A 15,451-nucleotide genomic window follows, 5' to 3' on the forward strand; every position below is an offset into this window, starting at 1 on the left:
TTGTTTATTTTGAATTCCAACTGGGTCATCTTGAGTTGTCATATTTTGACTGTCTGTTTCCTTAAGAATGAGTCACATTTTCCTGGTTTTTAAAAATGTGATACATATTTGAAACTCTATCTTTGACATCATGTGGTTATGTTGTATGCACTCTGTATTCTGTTATATTGCTCTGAAAAGTAGTGATGGTTTTATAACAGGAACTTAATTTGCTTAGGCAGAAATTAGGAACTTCCATGCTTCTGGTGTATGACAGATAAAATCTCAGTTCAGTTTCTTAATTCTGTCTCCAAGGGGCTTTATTTTGCCCTATGTAATCATGGTTCATAAATGACCTGAAATTTGGACTGGTTTTACACACAGAAATAGGATTAAGTCTTCTCCTCACTGTCTTGCTGGTGTTTTCCATACACACCCTTGTAGCTGGGCTCTTTCTTGTGTGTGTGTGTGTGTGTGTGTGTTTTTTTTTTTTTTCAACCAGAAAGATGGCTGGTATTTCTATGAGATTCTACCTGCCTGACACTGAAGTTGTTGAGATTATGGCTGCTTTTTGGTAAAGTCGCAGAAAAGGAAACTTACTCCACACTTCTTGCTTGCTCCAGGTTTAACTCTTCCACTAAAATTGTCTGCTTTTCTTTAGTTTCTAGATTCCTAAGGCATATCCAGAGTTTGTAAAAATTATTTTTGGAAGTATTGACTTGTTAGGAATATACATCTATATATCATTATGGAGGGCATTTTTAGATTAATTGCAAAGTTTTTAATTGATAAAGGACTATACTGGTTTTCTTTTTTAAAAAATCACTTTTGATAGTTTGTTTCTCAAGGAATTCTTTCATTTTGTCTTGATTTATTATCAAAATATTATTTAAAATATTACCTTATTATCTATTACAGCAGTGGTTTTCAACTGAAGGTGATTTTGCTCCCAGGAGATATTGGTAATATTTGGAGACATTTTTGATTGTCAGAACTATGGGTTACTACTGGCATCTAGTGGGTAGAGGATAGAGATGCTAAACATCTTCAAATGTACAAAATAGCCTGCCACAAAAAAAACTATGTAGTTCAAAATAATGATAAAGCTGAGGTTAAAAAAAAACTCAGTTTGTGGGATTGAATGTGATGTTTGTTCTTTGATTTCTTATATTATTATTTTGTTGATGTTAATTATTTTTGAACAATCCAGCTAAAAACATTCATCAATTGTATTGCTCTTTTGAAAGAACTAACTTTTATTGTATTGAATTTTATTGTTTGTTTTCTATTCCATTGAATTCCATTCTCATTTTTACTGTTTTATTTATTCCACTTTCTTCAAGTCATATTTGCTCTTGTTTCTCTAGCTTTTTTCTAATATTAAAATTTAAAGCTATAAATTTCCCTCTAAGAATGCTATAGCTGCATCTCTCAGCTTTTTTACACATGGGTTATTAAAAAGTGTGTTTTTAAAATTCCAAATATTTGAGGATTTTTTTCTAGATATTCTCATGTTGGTTAAGTTTGAGTATAATTTGCTTTGGTTAGAGAATAGACTATAATGCATTCTATTTCTATGTTAATAGATACACTATCAATGATTTGAATCCTTAAAAATTTATTTAAAACAATTTGTATTCTGTTATTGAGTGGGTGGATTGTTTTATAAACATCATTAGGTCAAGTAACTTGATAGTTTTGTTTCAATTTTGTATATCTTTACTGATTTTATGTCTTCTTTATGTATCAATTACTCACAGAATAGTGTTAAAATACAACAATAGTTGGAGACTTTTCTATCTTTATTTTAAATTCTGTCAGTTTTCATTGCATGTATTTTGAAGATTTGTGAGTTGCACTCAGACAGTCAGAACTGTTACATCCTCTTGCTGAATTGATCTTTTATCATGCTGGATTGCCCTTTTATCCCTGGTAATATTCCTTTTTTTCTGCCACCACTTTATCAAAATTAATATAACCACTATAGCTTTCTTATGTTTAGTATTTGAACAGTGTATATTTTTTCTATTCTTTTACTTTTAATCGTTCTTTGCCTTCACATTTTAGACAGAATAAAGTTGGATTTACTTTTTAACTAGTATGAGAAATGCTTCCTTAAATTCAGAGTATCTGAGCCAGTTATATTTAATGCAATTATCAATACTGTTTGTTGTTAAAGGTTGATTTTAAATGATAGTTTTAAATAATCATGTTATTTTTGTTTTATGGAATCTGTCATTTGTTCCATTCTCCCTTTTATCCTGACTTTTTTTGGGAACAATTTTGTATTTCTTAGGATTGCATTTTACTTATTATTGGCCTATTACATATGTATTTTAATTTAGTGGTCACCATGTGGCTTATGTTATGCATCTTTAACATATCATAGTCTACCTTTAAATAATAATCATGCCACCTTATCTATAATGTTATGCTTTATAAGATAATACTTTCAATGCCCTCAGTCAGTAATCAGTTATTTACTTGTTGGTAGAGGAAGAGGAAGTATCATAGAAGTTCCACCTTCATAGGAGTAAGCAGATGGTCTCTTATTCTTTCTTAATTTCGTCTTGTTCACAAATACCAATTAGTTTTACAAGGCTAGCTATCATTTATGTTAATGTCTTATTTCTTGTTCTATTGTTTCAGAGACGACTGTGTTATGCTTTTCAACCCCAGGGACTCTATAAGCTCTCATTTCAAGAAATTATCATTAATATATTTTCAGACTTCTGGAAGTATTATTCAATAACTAAGGATGATCCATTAAACATCATAATTAAAATAATAGTGAGATAATTTTCTAAGTGTTGGAGATCTTTGTGTCCTGTAACCATTGTATTTACATTTGTTATGGAAATCACATATTCTTTTTCTTTTAATATTACGTAAGGTTTTCTTTTATTTAAAAGATCATTCAGAAAATACCATATCCATAGATTTTCTTTCTGTCATATAGCTGAATGTGTTGTGTTTGGAATTCCATTCTTACATTTACAAGTCAACTGGATTGCCCAGAAGTTTAGATGCATTTGCTTTGTTCTTTATCTTATCCACATTGAAGATGTAAGTAGGTCATCTGAAAGCATTGGGTTTGATTACAACCACATAATGCATGTCTTTCTGAAGTTAAGTATTGGTGTTACACAAATGGTTCTTATCTCAGAAGCAGAGAAGCTGACAGGTGGAAGGAAGGAGAGAGAGTTCTGTGGATTGCTGAGGCCTTGTAACAAGACACAGTCGGAAAAGCAGGATGAAGGCTGGTGACCAAATACTAAGCACATTCCACTGGGCGCCCCAGGCCACCCTGGCCCTGCCATCACCTGGTGAGGGCCTCTTTCCCGGGCTCCTGCTGCCGGCCGCCCCCAAACTGCTCCCCATAGGACAGACTGGGACTTGGGTACTGAAGGATTTTTCATCTGTTCACATGCAGGCATTCAAGCTCAAAAGCCTAACCCCTAGCACTCCCACGTAAGTGCTGAACCCTGTACATGGGAACAATCCAGTGTGTCCCCAAGATGTGGCTGCAGACCTAGACAGCTGCAGTCCTCTACCACTATATGAAGGTTCCTGACAGCTCTGCATAGTACTTTAATTTATCAAAGGAAATGAGTAAAGTGCCAGATTCTAGACCCATTTTGGCTCTGAACTGAAGGGGAGGTGGGAAGCACAGTATCTCATTATGTTGCCTATACTAGGAACAGATCCACACAACACACAGGCAACAGGGATAGGGGGAAAGGCCGCATCAGCGCTGCAGTCAGCCCAGCGCAGCGCCAGCACCACTCCCTCCACCCCCAAAGTGGCTTGGCCCAGCAGAAAAGAAACCAGCTGGCCCTTCACTGCACCTGGCCAGAGAGGGGAGCCTCCACCATGCACGGTGAAAGGAGTGGACTAGCTGGGACACCGCCTCGAAAGAGCGGTAACAAACACGTGTGAATGCATGCGAGCATTCACTGCATCTTCTCCATGGACTCCCTACTGCTCTTCTATGGCCCCCACTTTCAGCCTCACTGTTTCTTGTGTGAGCCTATCTGCTTGGACAGTCCACTGGGGAGGGGATCATGGAGCCAGGACTCCCTCTAAATAGGAATGGAAAGGACCCTGCAGATATTTTTATTCTACTTGTGAAAACAAGGTGCCTCGGAGTCTCTATATCCATCACAGCTGAATACCAATAAGGTCCCTGCCGTTCCCTCTGTCAGTGACTGGTTTTTGTTGGAAGCCCCAGCAATACAGAACTCAACATGCAGGTCAGAAGAGAAGCACTGAGGAAATGAAAGGAAACGCCTGGAGTTGGGCCAGTGTCTAAAGTAAAAAGAGAAAGCAAAGGAATAATGACGCAGCACCGCAGCCCAAACGCCCCCCCTCCCCCCCACAGCGGCCACCTCTGCTCCTCCAAGGAACCGCACGTGCTGCTGGGAAAACAAGGAGCAGGAGGAAAAGGACAGAAGGAAAATGGGGAAGCAGCGGAAGAAAGAAAAAAACGCACAAACAGGCACTAGATAGATACAGCAAAGCCCAGAATGTACTAAAAACCACTTGTTAACAGCTGACATGAACTCACAAGCTGTGTTTCCCCTGTGAGGAGGCCAATGGCAGGCGCGGGAGTGGCGGCTGCAGAACGGCTGCCGGGGGACTCACCAGGCTGTGGTCCCGCTCTAACCCCCTACGCCCCATTCCCTCCCAACCACAGGCTCATTCTTGCTCCTTTTGAACGACTTCCTCTCTAGGCCTGGCACCCCGAAGATAGCAGAGTTGGGATTGGCTACTTGATTGAGGGGTGTCGCGACTGTTCGAGGTTTAAGCTGGAGTCGTGGTCTCTGTGCTCTTTCCTCTTCTGTAGGTTCTCTGAAATCCATGTTGGATCCGTGGAGGGGCGGGCCATCTCTGAAGCGGCTGCCCATGGGGGGGGCCTGTTCACCGGTCACCTGGGCGACTACCTCCCCTGCCCCCCAAGAAGTCATCCCTGAAGCCTCTGTCATCTGGTCCACCTTTTCTGAATCCAAAGCCACCTTTATCTTGTTTTCTGTCTTCTGCAATGTCCACATGAAGTGACCGATCGCCCAACAGTGCACCATCGTATGTCAAGGCTTCCTTATGGGAATCCACTTCATCGAATTCTACATAGCAGAATCCTTTAAATTTATGTGTCTTTGTCTCTGACTAGCAGTACACTCCTTATGCTGAGATCCTTAAAGATAGCATCTATGTTGCCCTGAACCGTATTAAAAGGTAGATTTCCTACGTATGCTGTGTAGCGGGGCTCTGTGGGCAACTCCTTCTGGCTACGGGAACCATGGCCACCAGCACTGCCACGGGACCCTCTGCCGCCGCCGAAGCTGCTGTAGGCTCGAAGGTAGGTATGGAAGTCCGCCATTTGCCGTCTCCGCTCTGAGAGGAACCAGGGAAATCACATATTCTAAGAGCACTGGGAATTTGGGGATATGCATTCGTAGCCCTTGCATTTATTCTCTTGTGGTTGATGATTTGTAAATTGACTTAAAAAAAACATAAAACAAAGACCACCTGTTTTAATTCTGTTAACTTGCTGCAGGATTCAATCATATTAAAGGATGAACACAGGGTTCTTCAAACGACGGAAAGCATTCTAGTTATTCAATGTTGTGCACTTAATACTGCAAAAAAAGTTCTGTTTTAAAATTATGTAAAACACTGAATGATAATAACATTAAGAGTTCCCAATAGGGAGGTACTTTTGGGAGCAAGGTGGAAGAATAGAAGGCTCCATCAATTATCCCTCTCTACCCGCAAAGACACCAATTTAAAAAACAACCTTCCTAAGAACCAAAAATCAGATGAGCACTCACAGTGCCTCTTTTTAACTTCATATTGCTGAAAGAGGCATTGAAGTGGTAGAAAAAAGAGTCTTGAATCACCAGTGCCACCCCTACCCCATCTCCTGGCAGCAGCTGCATGGTGCAGAGAGTTAGTGTGACCTAGGAAGAAAGAGAGCCAGCAATTGTGAGGCATTGAATTCAGTGCTGCTCTTGTTATAGCAGAAAGCAAAACTAGATCAAACTCAGCTGATGCCTACCCACAGAGGGAACATTTAAACCAGCCCTACCCAAGGGGAATTACTAATCCCAGAGGTTGGAACTTGAGTTCTTGGAAACCTCACCACTGTGGGCTAAAGTGTGCTGAGGTCACAAGTAAACTAGAAAAGCAGTCTAGGCCACAAAGACTACAACACCTAGTCAAGTCCTAGTGCTGAACTGGGCCTAGAGACAGTGGATGATGGGGAAGACACACCACACACTGAGATACCAGCTGGGGTGGATAAGGGAGTGAGGGACTGTGGGCATCATCCTTTCCTTAACACTCAGCTCTTAAATAAACCACTTCCTTCCACTCCAGGAAAGGAGAGGGAAGAGTAGGGGAGGACTTTGTCTTGCATCTTGGATACCAGCTCAACCACAGCAGCATAAGGCATCAGAGTCATGAGGCTCCCTTTTAAGGCCCCAGCTCCTGGACATTGTTAGACACATCCAGAGCCAAAAGAGAACCTGCTGCTTCGAAGGGAAGGAACTAGTCCTAGCAGAATTTATTACCTGCTAACTGAGGAGCACTTGGGCCTTGAATAATCAGCAGCAATACCCAGGGACTATGTGGAGGACCTTGAGTGAGACTAAGAGACTTGCTGGCTTCAGGTGAGACTTACCACATTTCCAGCTGTGATGTCTATGGGGCAAGACCCCTCCTGCTTGAGAAAAGTGGAGGGAAAAGTAAAGGGGACTTTGTTTTCCAGTTTAAGTATCAGCTTGCCCATGTGGGAGTAGAGCACTGAGCAGGCTCTTGAGGTCCCCAGTTCCAGCACTTGGCTCTTGGACAAAATTGCTAGACCTGGCTTGGGCCAGAAGAGCCCACTCCCCTGACTGTTGAGTCTCAGGCCAGGCCACAATCACCACAAGCTGACTAAAGAGTGCTTGAAACTTAAGGGAAGATCAGTGATAGTCTAACAGTGTGTCACATGGACCTGAGGTGATGGTGTCCATGGGATGAGGCTCCTCTGTCTTTGAAAAGGATAGAGAAGAGTGGGAAGCACTGTGTCTTGTGTTTGAGTGCCTGATCAGCCACGGTACAATAGAATACCAGGGAGACTTCTAAGGTTTTTGACACTAGTCCCTGGCTCCCTGAGGACACCTCTGGACCCACCCATGGCCTGGAAGAACTCATTGCCTTGAAGAAAAACATATAGGCCTGGCTCTCTTTGCTACCTGCTGATTGTGTAGCTCCAGGGCTTTGAACAAACACAAGTAGTTGCCAAGGATTTACTGAAAAAAGCCTCATGTGAGACTCAGTGCTGTGCTGGCTTCAGGTCTAACATGGCACAGTCATAGTAGTGGTGGCCACAGGGGTCCTTTTTCACTCCACTGTCATCACTAGGTGACTCAGAACAGAGAGAGACAGACTCTGTTTCTTTGAGAAAAGTAAAGGAAGAGCACAACAGTCTTTGCCTGGTTATCCAGATAATTCTTCCAGATCTTCTCCAAGACCATTAAGGCAGAATCTCCACAAGTCAGCAAGAGTGAAAGTATTACTGGGCTTAGAGTCTACTCTAAAGCAGAAGCAGCTTAGATCACACTAACCAAGTCCTTTTGAATGTCTGAAAAGCCTTTCCAAGAAGAATAGGTACAAGTAAACCCAGAGTGCTACAATAAATGCCTAACTCTTTAATGTGCAGACACAATAAAACATCCTCTATCATCAACACCATCCAAGAAAATATGACATCACCAAATGAGCTAAATTAGACACAGTGGACCAATCCTGGATCAACAGAGATATGTGACCTTTCAAACAGCAAGTCTGAAATGGCTGTTTTGAGGAAACTCAAAGAAATTGAAGAGAAGAAATTCAGAATTCTATCAGACAAATTTAACAAAGAGTTTGAAATAATTAAAAAGACCAGCAGAAATTCTGAAATTGAAAAATGCAATTGGCATACCGAAGAATGCATCAGAATCTTTTAATAGCAGAATTGATCAAGCAGTAGATAGAATTAGTGAGCTTGAAGGCAGGCTATTTGAAAATACATAGTCAGAGGACACAAAAGAAAAAAGAATTAAAAAAACAATAAAACATACCTACAAGATCTAGAAGATAGCCTCACAAGGGCAAACCTAAGAGTTACTGCCCTTAAAGAGAAGATAGAGAAAGAGATAGGGGTAGAAAATATATTCAAAGGGATAATAACAGAGAACTTCCCAAACCTAGAGAAAAATATCAATATTCAAGTACAAGAAGGTTATAGAAAACCAAGCAGATTTAATCGAAAGAAGTTTATCTCAAGGCATCTAAAAATCAAACTCCCAAAAGTCAATGATAAAGAAAGGATCCTAAAAGCAGCAACAAAAAAGAAACAATAACATGCAGTGGGGCTCCAATATACCTGGCAGCAGACTTTTCAGTGGAAGCCTTACAGGCCAGAAGACAGTGGCATGACATATTTAAAGTACTGATGAATAAAAACTTTTACCCTATAATAGCCATAAAATTGTCCTTCAAGCATAAAGGAAAAATACTTTTTCAGGCAAACAAAAGCTTAGGGTATTTAACAATACTGGAACTGTACTTCAAGAAATGCTAAAGGGAGTACTCAATCAGAAAGGATGTTAATTAGCAATAAGATATCATCTGAAGATACAAAACTCACAGGTAATACTAAGTACACAGAAAAACAGAATATTATAACACTGTAACTGTGGTGTGTAAATTACTCTTAAGTAGAAAGACTAAACAATAAACCAGTCAAAATTAATAACTACAATAAGTTTTCAAGATGTAGAAAGTACAATAAGATATAAATAGTAACAAAATGTTAAAAACTGGGAAGATAAAATTAAGACATACAGTCTATATTAGTTTTCATTTTGTTTGTTTGTTTATGCAAACAGTGCTAAGTTTGTATCAACTGAAAATAATGGGTTATAACATAGCATTTGCAAACTTCATGGTAACCTCCCAGCAAAAAGCACACAGTGGAGACAAAAAAAAATAAAAAGTAAGAAACTAAACGATATCACCAGAGAAAATCACCTTCACTAAAATGAAGACAGGAAGAAAAGAAAGAAGGAAGAGAAGAACAGAAAACAAGTAACAAAATGGCAGGAATCAGTCTTTCTTTATCAAAGATAACATTGAATATTAATGGAATAAACTCTTCAATCAAAAGATATAGAGTGGCTTAATGGATTAATAAAACAAGACCGTTTGATCTGTTGCCTACAAGAAACACACTTCATCTCTAAAGACACACATAGCCTGAAGATAAAGAGATGGAAAAATATATTCCCTGCCAATGGAAACCAAAGAAGAACAGGAGCAACTACACTTGTATAAGAAAAATAGATTTCAATACAAAAACTATAAGAAGAGAAAAGAAGGTCACTACATAATGATAAAGGAGTCAACTCAGCAAGAGGAAACAACAATTTTAAATATGTATGCACAAAATGCTGGAACACCCAGATATATAAAACAAATATTAATAGAGCCAATGAGAGAGATAGACTTTAATACATTAATAACTAGAGACTTCAATACCACACTTCACTTTCAACATTGGACAGATCTTCAAGACAGTAAATCAATAAAGGAACACTGGACTTAATATACACTATAGACCAAATGGACCTAATAGATATTTACAGGACAATTAATTTAATGGCTGTGGAATACACATTCTTTTCCTTAGCACATAGATCATTCTCAAGGATAGACCATATGTTACATCTCAAAAGTCTTAAAACATTCACAAAAATTGAAATAATATCAAACTTCCTCTCTGACCACAATGAAATAAAACTAGAAGCAAATAACAAGAGGAATTTTAGAAACTATGCAAACACATGGAAGTTAAACAAAATGCTCTCAAATGGCCAGTGAGTCAATAAAGAAATTAAGAAAAGTAAAAAATTTCTTGAAACAATTTTTTTAATTCCATATACAACAGCCAGAAACAAAATTAAATACCCAGGAACTAACCAAAGAAGGATCTCTGCAATGAAAACTATAACACACTGATGAAATAAATTAAAAAGGACACACAAAACAATGAAAGAATATTCCATGTTTGTGGATTCCAAGAATCAGTATTGTTAAAATATTCATACTATACGAAACCATCTGAAGATTTAATGCACTCCCTATCAAAATATCAATGACATTCTTCACATAAATAGAAAAAACAATTCTAAAATATGGAACCACAAAAAACCCAGGGTAGCCAAAACTACCCTGAGCAAAAAAACAAAACTGGAGGAATCACACTACCTGAATTTAAATTATAATACAGAGTCACAGTAACCAAAACAGCATGGTTTTGGAATAAAAATAGACATGAAGACCATTGAAATAGAATAGAGAAGCCAGAATCAAATCAAATCCTTACATCTACAGTGAATTCATTTTTGAAAAAAGTGCCAAGAACGTACACTGAGGAAAGGACAGTCTCTTCAATAAATGGTGCTGGGTAAACTGGATATCCGTATGCAGAAGAATGGGACTAGACCCCTATTTCTTGCCATACAGAAAAATCAAATGAATGAAAACTTAAACTATGAAACTGTTACAAGAAAACATTTTGGAAACTCTTCAAAGACATCAATTTGGGCAAAGTTTTCTTGAGTAATAGTCCATAAGCACAGGCAACCAAATGAAAAGTGGAGAAATGGGGCCATGTCAAGTTAAAAACTTTCTGCACAGCAAAGGAAACACTCAAAAAAGTAAAGAGACAACCCACAAAATGAGAGAAGATATTTGCAAACTATCTATCTTACAAAGAATTAATAATCAGAATATACAAGGAGATTATACAATAATCTCCTTGTATAACTGTACAATTATAATTGTACAATTATAATTTACAATTATAATAATTGTAAATTCTGATTATACAATAATCAGAATATACAAACAACTCTACAGGAAAAAATTCTAATGATTCTATTAAAAAGTGAGCAAAAATTTAAATAGACATTTCTCAAAAGAAGACACACAAATGGCAAACCAACATGAAGAGGTGCTTAACATCGTTGATCATCAGTAAATGCAAATCGAAATTATAATGAGATAGTTTTCTTACCTCAGTTAAAATGGATTTTATCCAAAAGATAGGCATCAACAAATGCTGACAAGAATGTGGAGAAATGGGAACCCTCAAATACTGTTGGCTGGAATGTAAATTAGTACAACCACTATGGAGAACAGTTTAGAGATTCTTCAAGAAACTAAAAAATAAAGCTATCATACAATCCAAAAACCCCACTGCTGAGAATATACCCAGAAGAAAGGAAAACAGTATAGGAAAGAGATATATTCACTCTCATGTTATTTGCAGCTCTGTTAACAATAGCCAAGATTTGGAAGCAACTCAAGTTTTCATTAACAGATGAATAGATTTTAAAAAATATGGTACATATACACTATGGAGTACTATTCAGCCATAAAAAAATGAAACCCTGTCATTTGCAACAACATGGATGAACTGGAGGTCGTTATGTTAAGTGAAATCAGCCAGGCACAGAAAGACAAACTTCACATGTTGTCACTTATTTGTCAAATCTAAAAATCAAATCAATTGAACGCATGGAAATAGAGTAGAAGGATGGTTACCAGAGGCTGGGATCGGTAGTGGGAGGTTGAGAGGGAGGTGTGGATGGTTATTGTGTACAAAAAAATAGTTAGAAAGAATGAATAAGACCTAGTATTTGATAGCACAATAGGGTGACTATAGTCAACAATAATTTAGCTGTATGTTTTAAAATAACTAAGAGTATAATTGGATTGTTTTCAACACAAAGAAAGGATACATGCTTGAGAAGATAGATACTCCATTTTTATGATGTGATTATTACATCATGCATGCCTCTATCAAAACTTCTTCCCATGTACCCCATAAATATGCACACCTACGATGTACCCACAAAAATTAAGAATTTTTTTAAAAAAAGAAACTAAATTAACCTCTGAAGACATCAAGTAAGACCTGATCCCAATGCTTAAGTAATCAGAGCTTTGTTGTACCGGCATACACATTAAGAGAGAATTAGATTTCCAGTTTGGATAAGAGGGTATAGATTCATTTCTTTCCATTCCTCCCAACTATTCAGAACTATAACCCTGGAAATACAAGAAGCAACTGCAGGAGAACTCCGCAAAATGGAAAGTGAAAGGTTAACTAGTTTGTAATCACAAAACAGGAAGATAAATATAGTATCCCATGACCTTTACAAGACTCTACCCAACAGAGAGTGGCTACCCAGCCCAAATGTGCCAAATTTCCAATATAGCATTGAAGGGCAGCCCAAGTAGCTCATTCCTCCCCTGAATCAAATAGGAATTCTGTCAGCAATATCAGGGAAGCAAGGAAACATATGCAATGGGGAGTGACCAAGACCCATGCTAAAAATAAGCAACCAAGAAATGTGAGCCCCTTCTGCATAAAGCCTGAGATTCTCCTTTCCCACAAAGAAACGCTGAGCAGTCAGGAAGCACCAGCAATGAGGAGCCACAGCAAGCAAACTAGCTGAATAGCTGGGGAAGCTTCTTTGTTCCTGTAGATAGGAGACTCTCCTCACTCATCAAGAGGCTGGGTGAGTGGGTGGCACTGGCAAAGGGGGTCCAGCTGCAATAAGAATCTACCCCAGAAGCACTCTATCCCCTGGGAAGAGGAAGACTCCTTTCTCCACCTAGAGGCACCAGGCAGCCCAGTTTTCAGAGACTCCTTTCTTCTCTCAGGAAACACTAGCAGGATCTAGCAAGAGCCTAGTGCCACCAAATAAACTAAGCAGACAAAAATAGCAGTGTAAAGACTATAAAGGCAAAATTGCTTAAAAACAAATGAAAAAACACAAAAAATAAGTCACAAATGTTGGTGACAATGTGGAGAAATTGGAACCCATGTATTGCTGGTGAGAATGCAAAATGGTACAGCCACTGTGGAATCCATTTTGGTGGTTCTTCAAAAATTAAACATAAAATCATTGCATGACCCAGCAATTCCACTCCTAGGTATATAACCCAAAGAATCAAAGGTGTTTGAACAAAAATGTTATACACAAATATTCATAGCAGCACTATTCACAATAGCCAAACTGTGGAAACAGTCCATATGTCTATCAGTTGATGAATGGATAAACAAAATATGGTCTTTCCATAAAATGGAAACTTATTCAGTTATGAAAGGGAATAAAGTTCTCATACAGGATACAACATGGATGAAGCTGGAAAACATTATGCTAAGCAAAATAAGCCAGTCACAAAAGATCATGCATTCTATGAATTGATTTATGTGGAATGTTGAACTGGAATTTTTATAAAGACATAAAAAGTAGAATCATAGTTGCTTAGAGCTGGCTGGAAGATAGGGAGGTGTTTCTGAAATCACCTTCTCTTTGTATAATGAATTATAAAAGGATAATGGATTCTCTTGGTATAATGAATTATATGAAGAGAAGTATAAGGGATTCTCTTGGTATAAGGACAGTGCTCTAAAATTGACTGTAGTGATGGTTGCATATATCAGTGATTATACTAAAAACCATTGAAGCACACAATTTTTAAAAATTGGATTGTTGCTAGAACCATAGCCCACAAAATAAGTCTGGAGCTGTGTGCTAAACCCAAGCATGTAACTGCTTATAAAAATATAAGATTTATTTATTTTTGTTGTTTTTGTTATTGTTTTTTGCTTTTCTTTTCTTCTTTTTTTTGAGACAGTCTTACTCTGTCACCCAGGCTGGAGGGCAGTGGTGCAATCTTGGCTCACTGAAACCTCTGCCTCCCAGGTTCAAGTGATCCTTCTGCCTCAGCCTCCCAAGTAGCTGGGATTACAGGCACCTGCCACCATGCCTGGCTAATTTTTTTTTTTTTTTTGTATTTTTAGTAGAGATAGGGTTTCACCATGTTGGCCAGGCTGGTCTTGAACCCCTGGCCTCAAGTGATCCACCCACCTTGGCCTCCCAAAGTGCTGGGATTACAGGTGTGAGCTACCATGCCTGGCCTAAAATAAAAGATTTAAATAGAACCTAGAGTCTCCTAACATAATCATCAAAATGTCTATGATACAGGCAAAAGTAACTCATCATAACAAGAAAAGAAAATCAACTAATGGCAATGTCAAGATGAATCAGATACTAGAATTATCTGAAAAGAATTTAAAAGTAGGCTTCATAGAAGTGCTTTAACAAGCAAATGAAAATTCCCTTGAAACCAATAAAAATACAGAAAAACTTAGCAAAGAAAATTAATCTCTGATAAAGATGTTTAAGAATATAGGAACTGAGCTTAATTTTAGGATGTGAGGTAAAAAGGAGTAGAGGGAGATTCTCACTTTCACTCTATAACTTTTTGCATTATTTGAATTATTTTAAATGAGCATAATCTATTTTTAATAAAATTTAAATTCAATTTTCATAAAATTACCTAAATTCCATTTTGAAAAGTGATTCTAGTATTAAGATTTCTCCCTTTTATGGTGAGTACCTGAGATATCTGTTAATGGTTTTACATTAAAGTCACAAAAAAATGAACTAGTGGCTTTCCTCTTAAACAGGTTTATGAGCCACAGCTTCAAAAAAAGAGAAAAACAGTACACAGCTACCACCACCAAAAAAAAAAAAAAAAAGGTGGGCTGGGCGCGGTGGCTCACGCCTGTAATCCCAGCACTTTGGGAGGCCAAGGCAAGTGGATCACAAGGTCAGGAGTTCAAGACCAGCCTAGCCAAGATGGTGAAACCCATCTCTACTAAAAAATACAAAAATTAGTCGAGCATGGTGGTGGGCACCTGTAATCCCAGCTACTCAGGAGGCTGAGGCAGGAGGATCGCTTGAACCTGGGAGGTGGAGGTTGCAGTGAACCGAGATCACGCCACTGCACTCCAGCCTGGGCGACAGAGCAAGACTCCGTCTAAATAAAATAAAATAAAATAGTTCCCAATAGACCTGATAATCACTGCTAACCATCATTTAACCGTTACCATGTGTTGGACAAGTAGGCCTGCTGAGAACTCCTGACATTATCATCATTCAGTTTCAAGTATGTACATTTTGCTGCATCATATTCAGTGGATTCTCATCTACATTCTTAAAGTTACTGCACAAATACAAATATATACATGTATATGTATAGGTATACATCACAGAGGAATCTTTGAATCTGCAACAATCACAATTAAGAGCTTTTATTTATCCACCTCCAGTACAGTGACCAATTATAGAGAGACTGTTATTAATTGGAACTAATGGCAACACTTTTATTTCTATGTCTCCACTAAATAAATTATAATAATTATATAAAATATTTTAAAGATATACCACAAGACCAATATACAGAATATGTAAAAAGTTTCCATAAATAGAAAAGTCAAACCAACATAGAAATTGAATAAAGGATAAAAATAGAAATTTTACAATGAAAAAATGTGAATGACATAAACTTAAGATAATGG

At 37.9% G+C, this 15,451-nt stretch overlaps 1 pseudogene; it reads right to left on the reverse strand.

The window, feature by feature from the left end:
• Positions 1–4,387: 4,387 nt before the first annotated feature.
• Positions 4,388–5,359, reverse strand: LOC129030373 (eukaryotic translation initiation factor 4H-like; annotated as a pseudogene).
• Between the last annotated feature and the right edge of the window lie 10,092 nt (positions 5,360–15,451).

Source organism: Pongo pygmaeus, chromosome 12 (genome assembly GCF_028885625.2).
Source record: "Pongo pygmaeus isolate AG05252 chromosome 12, NHGRI_mPonPyg2-v2.0_pri, whole genome shotgun sequence".
Lineage (NCBI taxonomy): Eukaryota > Metazoa > Chordata > Mammalia > Primates > Hominidae > Pongo > Pongo pygmaeus.